This window comes from Triticum aestivum, chromosome 1D, assembly GCF_018294505.1.
Source record: "Triticum aestivum cultivar Chinese Spring chromosome 1D, IWGSC CS RefSeq v2.1, whole genome shotgun sequence".
Lineage (NCBI taxonomy): Eukaryota > Viridiplantae > Streptophyta > Magnoliopsida > Poales > Poaceae > Triticum > Triticum aestivum.
In genome coordinates, this window is record NC_057796.1 from 53,115,542 (window position 1) to 53,130,746 (window position 15,205).

Here is a 15,205-nt window from a genome sequence, read left to right on the forward strand (position 1 = left end):
CCAACAATCCAGTTCAGCACTCGAAGACAAAGCACATTGAAATACGTCATCACTTTCTCAGAGATCATGTTATGAAGGAAGATATTGATATCATTCACGTCAACACTGAAGAGCAATTGGCAGATATCTTCACAAAGCCTTTGGATGAGAAAAGGTTTTGCAAGTTGCGGTGTGAGCTAAATATCTTGGAATCCTTGAATGTCCTGTGATCAGGCACACATCCTAACACTTGTGCATGATGATGACTTAGATGTGCAACACACGAAGTAATGTATATCTTCAATCAATGAAGACTTACACTCTGAGTGTGAATACATTAATGCGGAATTTGACTTCGGAGCGCCACGATAATTGTGCGCCGTGTCTGGGTCTAATACTTCCTATACGGTGGGTAACACCACCACCAAACTTTTGTTTGGAGTGTTTTCTGTTGGCGTTACTTTTGTAAAGTCTTCGCATTTGGTTTGGTCTTATTCTGATATATACATATATTAGTGTTTTGTCCTCTACAGCATTCACTTATAGCTATGTCTTCTCGTTTGAATCTTTTGAAGTAAGTGAATGTGATCGGACCCTAACCTCTCTATGCTTCCTTCTCAAATCTATCTATCCAAATCATATGCATTCTATTGAAACCGTCAAATGTCTTCTCTGCGTCCTTGTCAGCAGAAGATACAGAGACAAACATTAAATCTGTTTTAAATGCTCAATCCTTATTGCCTGAAACCCAGAGAAGCCGGAACGACCACCCGACAGTCCAGGCGTGCGTGGGAACATGGAACAACTCCCAATGTGTTGCATGTTCGCCACGTGTCCCTCAGATGTGAACCGCCAGGGGCACCTGCGTAATTATGTTGTGTTGTCCCTCTCCCTATAAATGCACATCACATCGCGGTCAAAATCCTTCTTCCACCTCTCCACCTCGGACAAACCCTAGCGCCACCGCTAGCTCTCGACGACGCCGGCGACGAAGCGCTTAGCTGCCGCGACCTCACCGACGCCGTCCTCACGTCGGCTGCGGACAACGTCTTCTCCGCCGTTGCCGTAGGTGTCCTCCATCGCCAAGTTAGGGCACAGAAGATCGAACTGCTCGGCCTCCTCTTCTGTTCCGTCTAGCAGTTCATCGTGTCATAAATTAAAACTCTCTTTTTACTGTCTTTTTGATCCGATAGTTTCATCCTTCCTACCAAAAGTGGTTTCTGCCTCCACAAATTTGGATCTATCCTGTTCTGCATCTCATAATATGCCTAGTATATTCACTTATGCTTCACACGTAGTTAGATTCCTTACTTGTACCTATTTCTGGATTCGTACAAATCTGGAACCAACTCTCAACATATAAGTGAATGTCTTCGCGCTATGAGGTCAATGTCTTCTAAACTGATTTATCTTCAAAATCTTCTGAGAATGCATATGACCTCTTCCCCTTCCCTCGCATCTCTAATGCTATCACAGGTACATGTCCGTGGGAGAATCCCTTGGTTCTCATAGTCTGCATTCATTTGCAGAATTCTTAAAGCATCATATCAACTCTCCCGAAGCTAGTTCCTGTCTGACCAGCAGACGGAAGCCTTTGACAGTTTTGAAGCCATTCAGTCTGAACTTCATGGCAACAGATAAGTCAGCAAGGAAGGGAGGTAGACAGCGCCGTGGGGGGACATCAAGAGATTTGCCACCTGACCTCTATGAGCTGTACAAGACAGATCCAGAAGAGGATTACAATCAGCGCAAAACACGAACCCAATGGATTCGAAGATATTGGGCCGAGCAATGGTTCAAGTACAGGTTTGTGATCCAGGAATATGCTGAAAAGAATGCCATCAAGCGACCCTGGGAGACATCTTGTACAAAAATCTTCCACCCAGGTCCAGAACTGAAGCCATTGATCAAGGTTTCTACCCTTGCATGGTCCGTGGACCACAGCCTGTTGATGCCAACCCATCTTCTCTGCTATGGTGTCGTGAAGACAATCTGTTCAAGCGCAACTACCAGTTTGCCAAGAACTCGGCCAAAGAGAACAAGAAGTCGCGGGGATTAGACTTCAACCCCGGTCCCTCTGCTCCTCGTGCCGATGGCACACGCGATGTTGAACCCAATACTGTTGGCCCCTTCTACAACCTCGAGGGTCTCATCACTCACATCATGGTTCAAGGGGCAGCCGTGGATCACTCTGCAGATGACGCTGATTCTGACGAAGTGCCTGCACCACCGAAGCCTAAGAAGCTGAAGAAACCCAAGGCTCCGAAGCCCTCCTCTGCACCAAGAGCTTCGCGAGCGAAGCCTCTGGCCACTGCCCCTCCTGCACCAAGTGTGCATTCTGAAGATCTCTCACGCATCTCCAAGTCTGAGAAGAAGAAGAAGCCCTTGCAGACTACTAGTCAAGCACTAACCCCTGCTGCCGTTCTACGGAATGAGAACGACGCCATTGATCTGTCTAGTGACGACGATCTTGGCGATGATGCTCTTGAGATGCTTATAAAGAGCAAGCAAGAGGCGGAAATCTTCAATGATCTTCCCCTCTTCGATGTGGACATCCTGAACAAGTTCATTGACGAGTGGTTTGACAGCCCAAACCTCAGTTTTGATGATCTCCAACTCCCCATTGGCCTCAGCGTCTCCTTCCATGGAGCCATTGCTCCTGAGCTGGCTCTAGCTCAAAGAATTGTTGAATTGAAGCACAAGATTGACTATGAAAAGGCTCAGTTCAAGAAGCACATGGCCCAGCTCAGTTCGACAGACGTCCAAAACTTCAAGCTAATGATGCATGAGCTCAAGGAGGCGTTTCACAAGAAACATGACGAAGCTAAAGGCTCTCGAGAGCGCATGAAACATCTGGCTGCCAAATGTGTTCAAGCTTACAATGAAGCTGAGAAGCGCAAGGCACTTGGGCGTCCTGGCATAGACCCCAAGATGGCTGCTAAGAAGAAGAAGCCTGCTGTGGACCAAGCCGAAGCATCCAGGCGGGATGAACCTCGCATTGTCTTCCCCGCCAGTATGACAGGCGTGAAGCCTAAGGTCCCCACAGTGGCTTCGGAGCTCAAGAAAACAAGGGCAACTGAAGCCGAAGCCAGAAAGCGCAAGACTAAGAACACCACTGATGAGGCTCCACCAACAAAGAAGAGAAAAACCAAGAAGAAAAATCGGGCTGCTCCCACAGAGCCCCTTGTCGTCGAGCCAATTTCGGTTGCTCGTCCTGCGTCTGCACTCCAAGAGCGTCGTTTGATAGTTCATGAGCCTGCTTCCACAGAGGCTCCAGAAGCTGAAGACATTTCAGCTGTCAACCCCACCGCAGTTGAAGACATTAGTCCCCAAGACAATGTAGAAGATGATGAAGTCCTTCCTCAGATCGAGCACAACATGCTATCATCGCCTGTTCTCATGAACAATGAACTCATCAGCATTGGTCGTCCTTTGACGCCAATCGCTCAGGATGATTCATGGGCTGATCACCCTCAAGACTCCCCCGTCAAGAAGAATCACCACGTACTCCCCCAACTCAAGTCACCACTCCGGTGCTTGATGATGAAGACTTTGTGGCCCAGACAACTCCATTTCCACAAGCGTCACCAGCGTTTCGTAGGCTTCGCAAAGGACCGAGGCCACAAGTCACTCTTTCGAGTGTTCCAGAAGGAGAAGAGCACCACTCAGTATCACGCCAAGTATTTCCTGAAGCCTCTCCAACTGTGAACATCTCCGAGTCTAAAGCCAAAGCGGCTGAAGACATTCTGGCTGCATCAGCCGATGAACAAGAAGAGCCAAGAGATGAAGAAGAACGTGTTGCTGCACCCCCAACCAACCCTGAAGTTGTTCTCGAGGAGAACGTGTCCGACACTCCAGCTACTCGAGTGGAGGTTGATAACATTGAGGGGACCACCAACACCAATACTGAAGCCAATTACGTTGTCATGGCTGAAGCTAATGTGGCGCCTGAAGTTAATGTGGTGCCAGAAGTGAATGCACCTGATGCAATCTACAGCCTGAAGTCAATGCCACTGCCACTGCCACTGCTCCTGTACCGCCTCCAAGGCCACACACCATCGAGCAAGCATTTGATCATGGTCAGCTGGTCACTGTTAGATGGCCCATTCTGGTTCCTCCACCTGCTGTCGGTCCACAATTTGACTATCATGTCGAGCACAGGCCTCAGGTCCAGAAGCCTAAGCCAAGGTTGCCCAGGTTTCCAGGTACTGTAACTTCACCAGGGTCGTTCAATGCAAATGGCTTCATTGCGCACAACACTTTCTTTGATAGTGCCAAGAACCCCTACTCCAAGCCAAGAATTTCATCTGATCGGTTCTGGAGCTATCAGCAACACTGTGTTCTCTATGATCAAGGGCGCATTTTCCACATATGCGTCTAGACCGTGAAGCTATTGCTGGACTGCCCTGCCTCGAAGAAGCCCTTGACTGCTTCCGTGATGCTGGTCTTCTGAACTTTGTGACTGATAAAGAGCATTGGAATGAAGAGCTTCTGCTACAATTTTATGCTACCCTCCACATTCGCGGCTACAACAGGGATCCGAAAACTTGGGTCCTTGAGTGGATGACAGGCAATACTCATCACGAAGCCAAAGCTCTGGATATCATTGAGCTTACAGGCCTGCCCACTCCAGGTGAACTCTTCGAGCCTGGTTGTCAGCTTCACCGCAATGCTTTGGAGAGCATCTTTCAGAAGCCAGAGCCCAACATGAGCCAAATGTTGAGCATGATGAAGCCTCTGCCACGCGACGCTGAACCCAAGAGAATTCTTTGTTGAAGACCTAGAGTATCTGCCCCGAACAATCTATCATATCATAAGCCGAACTCTATGGCCCATCAAGGGACATTCTTCTACAGCGAAGCTTGAAGGAGCGATGAAGACATTGGTCTTTTATATCTTCAATGGCATCGGCTTCAATGCTCAAGACTTCTTTATCAAGCAATTGGGTGCATCAGGCTCTGACCTCTTTGGTCTGAAATTCTACGCTCCATGGGTTATGCGCCTTATCAAGCTTCATTCAGCTGTCAATTATCAGCCTTCTGCACGCAACCATCTGATATTTCTGCCAGAGGTTGATATGTCAGTTGAAGCCATATACCCAGAGCCTGCTAAGGAGCCAATTTATCTTCACAATGCGGATCACCAAAGCTTCACACAGCCCATTGAAGGAGTCCAGGCCGTCACTCGTGTTTATCATTTGGCTGGCAATACACGTGCACCTCACCGTGCCCATACTGAAGCCACTGAAAGCACTATTGCTCAACGGCCTCGGAAGCGATCTCGTGTTCTCAATGACTGAGAGCTTCTCGTCGCCCTGCATCAGAAACAGGATAAGCATCACGACTAGCTGAAGCGTCAGATGCAAAGCCTCTTGGTGGACGTCAATCGCATTCGCAACCTTGCCACCAAGAATGCATTTGTCACTCATGAAACCTGTCGAAGGTCATGGAAGAGTTTGACTTTGCTCAGTGCTGAAGCTGATCTTCAAGACGATGGCTTCACTGAAAGATTCAAGTTTGACTCCACTCCTCCAAGGAATGTTGTCTTGTGTTGGACTCCCTCTCTTGAAGACTCTGACTATTCCTCCTCAGCTGCAACGGTGAATGCGAGAGTCATTGATGACCAAGATGATGCTACTTCACCACCTCCAACTTCGGCGCGTATCAACACTGCACCAAGTTCTTCTGCACCACCTAACCTCAACGACGACCCTGCTGCTTCACCTCCTACTCCTCATGGGGACGAGTAGCGGCTCTATGTCTTCAAACCTTTTTGGTCCTTACTGACAAAAGGGGGAGAAGCATATGAGTTGATAGTCTTCAAGCGGGTCCATATGGGTGGTTGCTTTATATTTTGCCAAGTGTTTACAACTCTCGCTTTTGATACATTTGGTTCTTTGAGTTGTAACTTAAACTTGATGGTCGTCTGCTACTTGTTTGCTATCCTGTGATGCGATGATAAATTCCGCATGTGCGATGATAAATCCCGCATGAAGTCATATTGCAGACGTCCATTTTTCATTATGCATGTCATTATCTTCATTATATCAAATCATGCCTCTCCACAAGTACAACCTACCATGTGCATTTGCATTCCAAAAGCAAATTACTTATATGCACATCTTCAGGGGGAGCCTTTTGCTACTTATGAAGACAATACCTTAAACCTTTACAATTTCACATACTTTTATCCCCGTTGAAAACTTCAACCAGTTTGTCATCAATCACCAAAAAGGGGGAGATTGTAAGTGCATCTAGTGCCACCCCTAGTTGGTTTTGGAGTATTGATGACAACCCTGGTTGAGGGACTAACTGAAGGAAATATGCCCTAGAGGCAATAATAAAGTATTATATATATTTCCTTATATCATGATAAATGTTTATTATTCATGCTAGAATTGTATTAACCGGAAACATAATACATGTGTGAATACATAGACAAACAGAGTGTCACTAGTATGCCTCTACTTGACTAGCTCGTTAATCAAAGATGGTTATATTTCCTAGCCATAGACATGAGTTGTCATTTGATTAACGGGATCACCTCATTAGGAGAATGACGTGATTGACTTGACCCATTCCGTTAGCTTAGCACTCGATCGTTTAGTATGTTGTTATTGCTTTCTTCATGACTTATACATGTTCCTATGACTATGAGATTATGCAACTCCCATTTACCGGAGGAACACTTTGTGTGCTACCAAACGTCACAACGTAACTGGGTGATTATAAAGGTGCTCTACAGGTGTCTCCAAAGGTACTTGTTGGGTTGGCGTATTTCGAGATTAGGATTTGTCACTCTGATTGTCGGAGAGGTATCTCTGGGCCCACTCGGTAATGCACATCACTATAAGCCTTGCAAGCATTGTGACTAATGAGTTAGTTGCGGGATGATGTATTACGGAACGAGTAAAGAGACTTGCCGGTAACGAGATTGAACTAGGTATCGAGATACCGACGATCGAATCTCGGGCAAGTAACATACCGATGACAAAGGGAACAACGTATATTGTTATGCGGTTTGACCGATAAAGATCTTCGTAGAATATGTGGGAACCAATATGAGCATCCAGGTTCCGCTATTGGTTATTGACCGGAGAGGTGTCTCGGTCATGTCTACATAGTTCTCGAACCCGTAGGGTCCGCACGCTTAACGTTACGATGACAGTTATATTATGAGTTTATATGTTTTGATGTACCTAAGGTTGTTCGGAGTCCCGGATGTGATCACGGACATGACGAGGAGTCTCGAAATGGTCGAGACATAAAGATTGATATATTGGACGACTATATTCGGACACCGGGAGTGTTCCGGAGAAGTTTCGAAAAAACCGGAGTGCCGGAGGGGTTACCGGAACCCCCCGGGGAAGTATTGGGCCTTAGTGGGCCTTGAGGGGAGAGAGAGGACAGCAGCCAGGAGGTGGCGCGCCCCCTTCCATGAGGAGTCCTAACTGGACTAGGGGAGGGGGGCGTAGCCCCTCTTTCCCTCTCCCTCTCCCTCTCTTTCCTTCCCCCCCCTCTCTTCCTAGTTGGACTAGGAAAGGGGAGTCCTACTCCTACTAGGAGGAGGACTCCCCCCTCTCCTTGGCGCGCCCAAGGCAGCCGGCCTCCCCCTTGCTCCTTTATATACGGGGGCAGGGGGGCACCTCTACACACAAGTTGATATACGATATTTTAGCCGTGTGCGGTGCCCCCCTCCACCATATTACACCTCGATAATACCGTTGCGGAGCTTAGGCGAAGCCCTGCGTCGGTAGAACATCATCATCGTCACCACGCCGTCGTGCTGACGAAACTCTCCCTCAACACTCGGCTGGATCGGAGTTCGAGGAACGTCATCGAGCTGAACGTGTGCTGAACTCGGAGGTGTTGTGCGTTCGGTACTTGATCGGTCGGATCGTGAAGACGTATGACTACATCAACCGCGTTGTGTTAACGCTTCCGCTATCGGTCTAGGAGGGTACGTGGACAACACTCTCCCCTCTCGTTGCTATGCATCACCATGATCTTGCGTGTGCGTAGGAATTTTTTTTAAATTACTACGTTCCCCAACAGTGGCATCCGAGCCTGGTTTTATGCGTTGATGCTATGCACGAGTAGAACACAAGTGAGTTGTGGGCGATATAAGTCATACTGCTTACCAGCATGTCATACTTTGGTTCAGCGGTATTGTAGGATGAAGCGGCCCGGACCGACATTACGCGTACGCTTACGCGAGACTGGTTTCACCGTTGCGAGCACTCGTTACTTAAAGGTGACTGGCAGGTGTCTGTCTCTCTCACTTTAGTTGAACCGAGTGTGGCTACGCCCGGTCCTTGCGAAGGTTAAAACAGCACCAAGTTGACAAACTATCGTTGTGGTTTTGATGCGTAGGTAAGAACGGTTCTTGCTAAGCCCGTAACAGCCACGTAAAACTTGCAACAACAAAGTAGAGGACGTCTAACTTGTTTTTGCAGGGCATGATGTGATGTGATATGGTCAAGACATGATGCTATATTTTATTGTATGAGATGATCATGTTTTCTAACCGAGTTATCGGCAACTGGCAGGAGCCATATGGTTGTCGCTTTATTGCATGAAATGCAATCGCCATGTAATTGTTTTACTTTATTACTAAGTGGTAGCGATAGTCGTAAAAGCAATAGTTGGCGAGACGACAACGATGCTACGATGGAGATCAAGGTGTCACGCCGGTGACGATGGTGATCATGACGGTGCTTCGGAGATGGAGATCACGAGCACGGTGCTTCGGAGATGGAGATCACAAGCACAAGATGATGATGGCCATATCATATCACTTATATTGATTGCATGTGATGTTAATCCTTTATGCATCTTATCTTGCTTTGATTGACGGTAGCATTATAAGATGATCTCTCACTAAAATTTCAAGATAAAAGTGTTCTCCCTGAGTATGCACCATTGCGAAAGTTCTTCGTGCTGAGACACCACGTGATGATCGGGTGTGATAGGCTCTACGTTCAAATACAACGGGTGCAAAACAGTTGCACACGCGGAATACTCAGGTTAAACTTGACGAGCATAGCATATGCAGATATGGCCTCGGAACACGGAGACCGAAAGGTCGAGCGTGAATTCATATAGTAGATATGATCAACATAGTGATGTTCACCATTGAAACTACTCCATCTCACGTGATGATCGGACATGGTTTAGTTGATTTGGATCACGTGATCACTTAGAGGATTAGAGGGATGTCTATCTAAGTGGGAGTTCTTAAGTAATATGATTAATTGAACTTAAATTTATCATGAACTTAGTCCTGATAGTATTTTGCAAATTATGTTGTAGATCAATAGCTCGCGTTGTTGTTTCCCTGTGTTTATTTTTGATATGTTCCTAGAGAAAAATTATGTTTAAAAATGTTAGTAGCAAAGATGCGGATTGGATCCGTGATCTGAGGATTATCCTCATTGCTGCACAGAAAAATTATGTCCTTGATGCACCGCTAGGTGACAGACCTATTGCAGGAGCAGATGCAGACGTTATGAACGTTTGGCTAGCTCAATATGATGACTACTTGATAGTTTAGTGCACCATGCTTAACGGCTTAGAATCGGAACTTCAAAGACGTTTTGAACGTCATGGACCATATGAGATGTTCCAGGAGTTGAAGTTAATATTTCAAGCAAATACCCGAGTTGAGAGATATAAAGTCTCCAACAAGTTCTATAGCTAAAAGATGGAGGAGAATAGCTCAAGCAGTGAGCATGTGCTCAGATTGTCTGGGTACTACAATCGCTTGAATCAAGTGGGAGTTAATCTTCCAGATAAAATAGTGATTGACAGAATTCTCTAGTCACCATCACCAAGTTAGTAGAACTTCGTGATGAACTATAGTATGCAAGGGATGAAGAAAGTAATTCCCGAGCTCTTCGTGATGCTGAAATCGACGAAGGTAGAAATCAAGAAAAACATCAAGTGTTGATGGTTGACGAGACCACTAGTTTCAAGAAAAAGGGCAAAGGGAAGAAGGGGAACTTCAAGAAGAACGGCAAGCAAGTTGCTACTCAAGTGAAGAAGCCTAAGTCTGGTCCTAAGCCTGAGACTAAGTGCTTCTACTGCAAAGGGACTGGTCACTGGAAGCGGAACTACCCCAACTATTTGGTGGATAAGAAGGATGGCAAAGTGAACAAAGGTATATTGGATATACATATTGTTGATGTGTACTTTACTAGTGTTTATAGCAACCCCTCGGCATTTGATACTGGTTCAGTTGCTAAAGAGTAGTAACTCGAAACGGGAGTTGCAGAATAAACAGAGACTAGTAAAAGGCGAGGTGACGATGTGTGTTGGAAGTAGTTCCAAGATTGATATGATCATCATCGCACACTCCCTATACTTTCGGGATTAGTGTTGAAACTAAATAAAGTGTTATTTGGTGTTTGCGTTGAGCATGAATATGATTTGATCATGTTTATTGCAATACGGTTATTCATTTAAGTTAGAGAACAATTGTTGTTCTGTTTACATGAATAAAAACCTTCTATGGTCATACACACTAACGAAAATGGTTTGTTGGATCTCGATCGTAGTGATACACATATTCATAATATTGAAGCCAAAAGATGCAAAGTTAATAATGATAGTGCAACTTATTTGTGGCACTGCCGTTTTGGTCATATTGGTGTAAAGCGCATGAAGAAACTCCATACTGATGGGATTTTGGAATCACTTGATTACGAATCACTTGATGCTTGCGAACCGTGCCTCATGGGCAAGATGACTAAAACCCCGTTCTCCGGAACTATGGAGAGAGCAACAGATTTATTGGAAATCATACATACAGATGTATGTGGTCCGATGAATATTGAGGCTCGTAGCAGGTATCATTATTTTCTGACCTTCACAGATGATTTGAGCAGATATGGGTATATCTACTTAATGAAACAAGAGTCTGAAAACATTTGAAAAGTTCATATAATTTCAGAGTGAAGCGGAAAATCATCGTAACAAGAAAATAAAGTTTCTACGATCTGATCGTGGAGAAGAGTATTTGAGTTACGAGTTTGGCCTTCAGTTAAAACAATGTGAAATAGTTTCACTACTCACGCCACCTGGAACACCACAACGTAATGGTGTGTCCGAACGTCGTAATCGTACTTTACTAGATATGGTGCGATCTATGATGTCTCTTACCAATTTACCACTATCGTTTTGGGATTATGCATTAGAGACAGCTGCATTCACGTTAAATAGGGTACCATCGAAATCCGTTGAAACGACACCTTATGAACTATGGTTTGGCAAGAAACCAAAGTTGTCGTATCTTAAAGTTTGGGGTTGCGATGCTTATGTGAAAAAGTTTCATCCTGATAAGCTGAAACCCAAATCGGAGAAATGTGTCTTCATAGGATACCCAAAGGAGACAGTTGGGTACACCTTCTATCACAGATCCGAAGGCAAGACATTCGTTGCTTAGTATGGATCCTTTCTAGAGAAGGAGTTTCTCTCGAAAGAAGTGAGTGGGAGGAAAGTAGAACTTGATGAGGTAACTGTACCTGCTCCCTTATTGGAAAGTAGATCATCACAGAAATCAGTTTCTGCGACACCTACACCAATTAGTGAGGAAGTTAATGATAATGATCATGAAACTTCAGATCAAGTTATTACTGAACCTCGTAGGTCAACTAGATCAAGATCCGCACCAGAGTGGTACGGTAATCCTGTTCTGGAGGTTATGTTACTAGACCATGACGAACCTACGAACTATGAAGAAGCGATGGTGAGCCCAGATTCCGCAAAATGGCTTCAGGCCATGAAATCTGAGATGAGATCCATGTATGAGAACAAAGTGTGGACTTTGGTTGACTTGCCCGATGATCGGCAAGCAATTGAGAATAAATGGATCGTCAAGAGGAAGACAGACGCTGATAATAGTGTTACTATCTGCAAAGCTAGACTTGTCGAAAAAAGGTTTTTGACAAAGTTCAAGGTGTTGACTACGATGAGAGTTTCTCACTCGTATCTATGCTTAAGTCTGTCAGAATCATGTTAGCAATTGCCGCATTTTATGAAATATGGCAAATAGATAAACAAAACTGCATTCCTTAATGGATTTAATGAAGAGTTGTATATGATGCAAACAGGAGGTTTTGTCAATCCTAAAAATGCTAACAAAATATGCAAGCTCCAGCGATCCATCTATGGACTGGTGCAAGCATCTCGGAGTTGGAATATACGCTTTGATAAGTTGATCAAAGAATATAGTTTTATACAGACTTGCGGTGAAGCCTGTATTTACAAGAAAGTGAGTGGGAGCACTACAACATTTCTGATAAGTATATGTGAATGACATATTGTTGATCGGAAATAATGTAGAATTATTCTGCAAAGCATAAAGGAGTGTTTGAAAGGAGTTTTTTTAAAGAAAGACCTCGGTGAAGCTGCTTACATATTGAGCATCAAGATCTATAGAGATAGATCAAGACGCTTGATAAGTTTTTTTAATGAGTACATACCTTAACAAGATTTTGAAGTGGTTCAAAATGGAACAGTCAAAGAAAGAGTTCTTGCCTGTGTTACAAGGTGTGAAATTGAGTAAGACTCAAAGCCCGACCACGGCAAAAGATAGAAAGAGAATGAAAGTCATTCCCTATTCCTTGGCCATAGGTTCTATAAAGTATGCCATGTTGTGTACCAGATCTATTGCATACCCTACACTGATTTTGGCAAGGGAGTACAATAGTGATCTAGGAGTAGATCATTGGACATCGGTCAAAATTATCCTTAGTGGAATAAGGATATGTTTCTCGATTATGGAAGTGACAAAAGGTTCGTCGTAAAGGGTTACGTCGATGCAAGTTTTGACACTAAATCTAGATGACTCTAAGTCTCGGTCTAGATACATATTGAAAGTGGGAGCAATTAGCTAGAGTAGCACCGTGCAGAGCATTGTAGACATAGAAATTTGCAAAATACTTACGGATCTGAATGTGACAGACCCGTTGACTAAAATTATCTCACAATCAAAACATGATCACACCTTAGTACTCTTTGGGTGTTAATCACATAGCGATGTGAACTAGATTATTGACTCTAGTAAACCCTTTGAGTGTTGGTCACATAGAGATGTGAACTATGGGTGTTAATCACATGGTGATGTGAATTATTGATGTTAAATCACATGGCGATGTGAACTAGATTATTGACTCTAGTGCAAGTGGGAGACTGAAGGAAATATGCCCTAGAGGCAATAATAAAGTATTATATATATATTTCCTTATATCATGATAAATGTTTATTATTCATGCTAGAATTGTATTAACCGGAAACATAATACATGTGTGAATACATAGACAAACAGAGTGTCACTAGTATGCCTCTACTTGACTAGCTCGTTAATCAAAGATGGTTATGTTTCCTAGCCATAGACATGAGTTGTCATTTGATTAACGGGATCACCTCATTAGGAGAATGACGTGATTGACTTGACCCATTCCGTTAGCTTAGCACTCGATCATTTAGTATGTTGCTATTGCTTTCTTCATGACTTATACATGTTCCTATGACTATGAGATTATGCAACTCCCATTTACCGGAGGAACACTTTGTGTGCTACCAAACGTCACAACGTAACTGGGTGATTATAAAGGTGCTCTACAGGTGTCTCCAAAGGTACTTGTTGGGTTGGCGTATTTCGAGATTAGGATTTGTCACTCTGATTGTCGGAGAGGTATCTCTGGGCCCACTCGGTAATGCACATCACTATAAGCCTTGCAAGCATTGTGACTAATGAGTTAGTTGCGGGATGATGTATTACGGAACGAGTAAAGAGACTTGCCGGTAACGAGATTGAACTAGGTATCGAGACACCGACGATCGAATCTCGGGCAAGTAACATACCGATGACAAAGGGAACAACGTATATTGTTATGCGGTTTGACCGATAAAGATCTTCGTAGAATATGTGGGAACCAATATGAGCATCCAGGTTCCGCTATTGGTTATTGACCGGAGAGGAGTCTCGGTCATGTCTACATAGTTCTCGAACCCGTAGGGTCCGCACGCTTAACGTTACGATGACAGTTATATTATGAGTTTATATGTTTTGATGTACCGAAGGTTGTTCGGAGTCCCGGATATGATCACGGACATGACGAGGAGTCTCGAAATGGTCGAGACATAAAGATTGATATATTGGACGACTATATTCGGACACCGGGAGTGTTCCGGAGATGACCCCTAAAAATGTATGAAGACATTGAAGACAATGGTGGTATGTGAAGATATTCACATTGAAGACTATGACAAGAGAAGACATCGTGTGAAGACTATGGAGCGCGAAGACTTAGTTGTTTCGTTGTTTCCTTTTCTTCTTTGTTGAGTCATAGGAACCACCGTACTGTTAAGTGGGGTCCCAGTGCACAAAGTCAGAGTGACTGAAGTGATGCTCAACCAAAACCTATGTCTTCGAGCGAAGACAATGAAAGCAAATCTTATCCAGAGTTGGATGAGTCGGCTTACTTGTAGCCCAAGTCAAGCTGCCGCGTGTGTTTGAAATCTGACCGTTGGAACACGTGGCAGTTCCTTAGTGACCCAGTGTCATTTCAGACAAATCAGGCTGGGGTGCCTAGTGGCTATAAATAGCCCACCCCCTACACCATAAATTGGTGGCTGCTCAGAGTTAGTGCACAGCTTTTGTCGTTTGAGAGCAACCCACCTCCGAAGCTTTTGAGAGAGAGAAATCCTTGCGAGGACAAAGCCCAAACACCCAGAGCCAAAGAGTGTTAGGCATCACTGAAGTCTTTCTGTCCACGTGACCTGAAGACTTGTTACACTTAAGGACTGTGAATCCTCCAGCCGGTTAGGCGTCGCGTTCTGAGCATCCAAGAGTCATTGTGGATCGCCGGTGAACGAAGTCCGTGAAGGTTTGGAAGTCTACCTTGAAGACTTACCAGAGTGCTTGGGCGAGGACTGGGTGTCCTTAGCTCAAGGGGAATAAGGTGAAGACACGGTCTTCTGAGTTAAATCTCAGCCTCCCTAACCAGATGTACAGTTGTCACAGCAACTGGAACTGGTCCAACAAATCCTTGTCCTCATCAAGTGACTGGTTCTATCTTCTCCCTCTCTTTATTTACAGTTTGTCTTCGTGAAGTCATTGCCTGCCTGAGCTACCTGTTTGACTTCATTGTGTGACTTCTATTGTTGTTTGGCTTCATACTATCTTCCATCCTGATCATTACTACCTAGCTGCTATTTGTCTT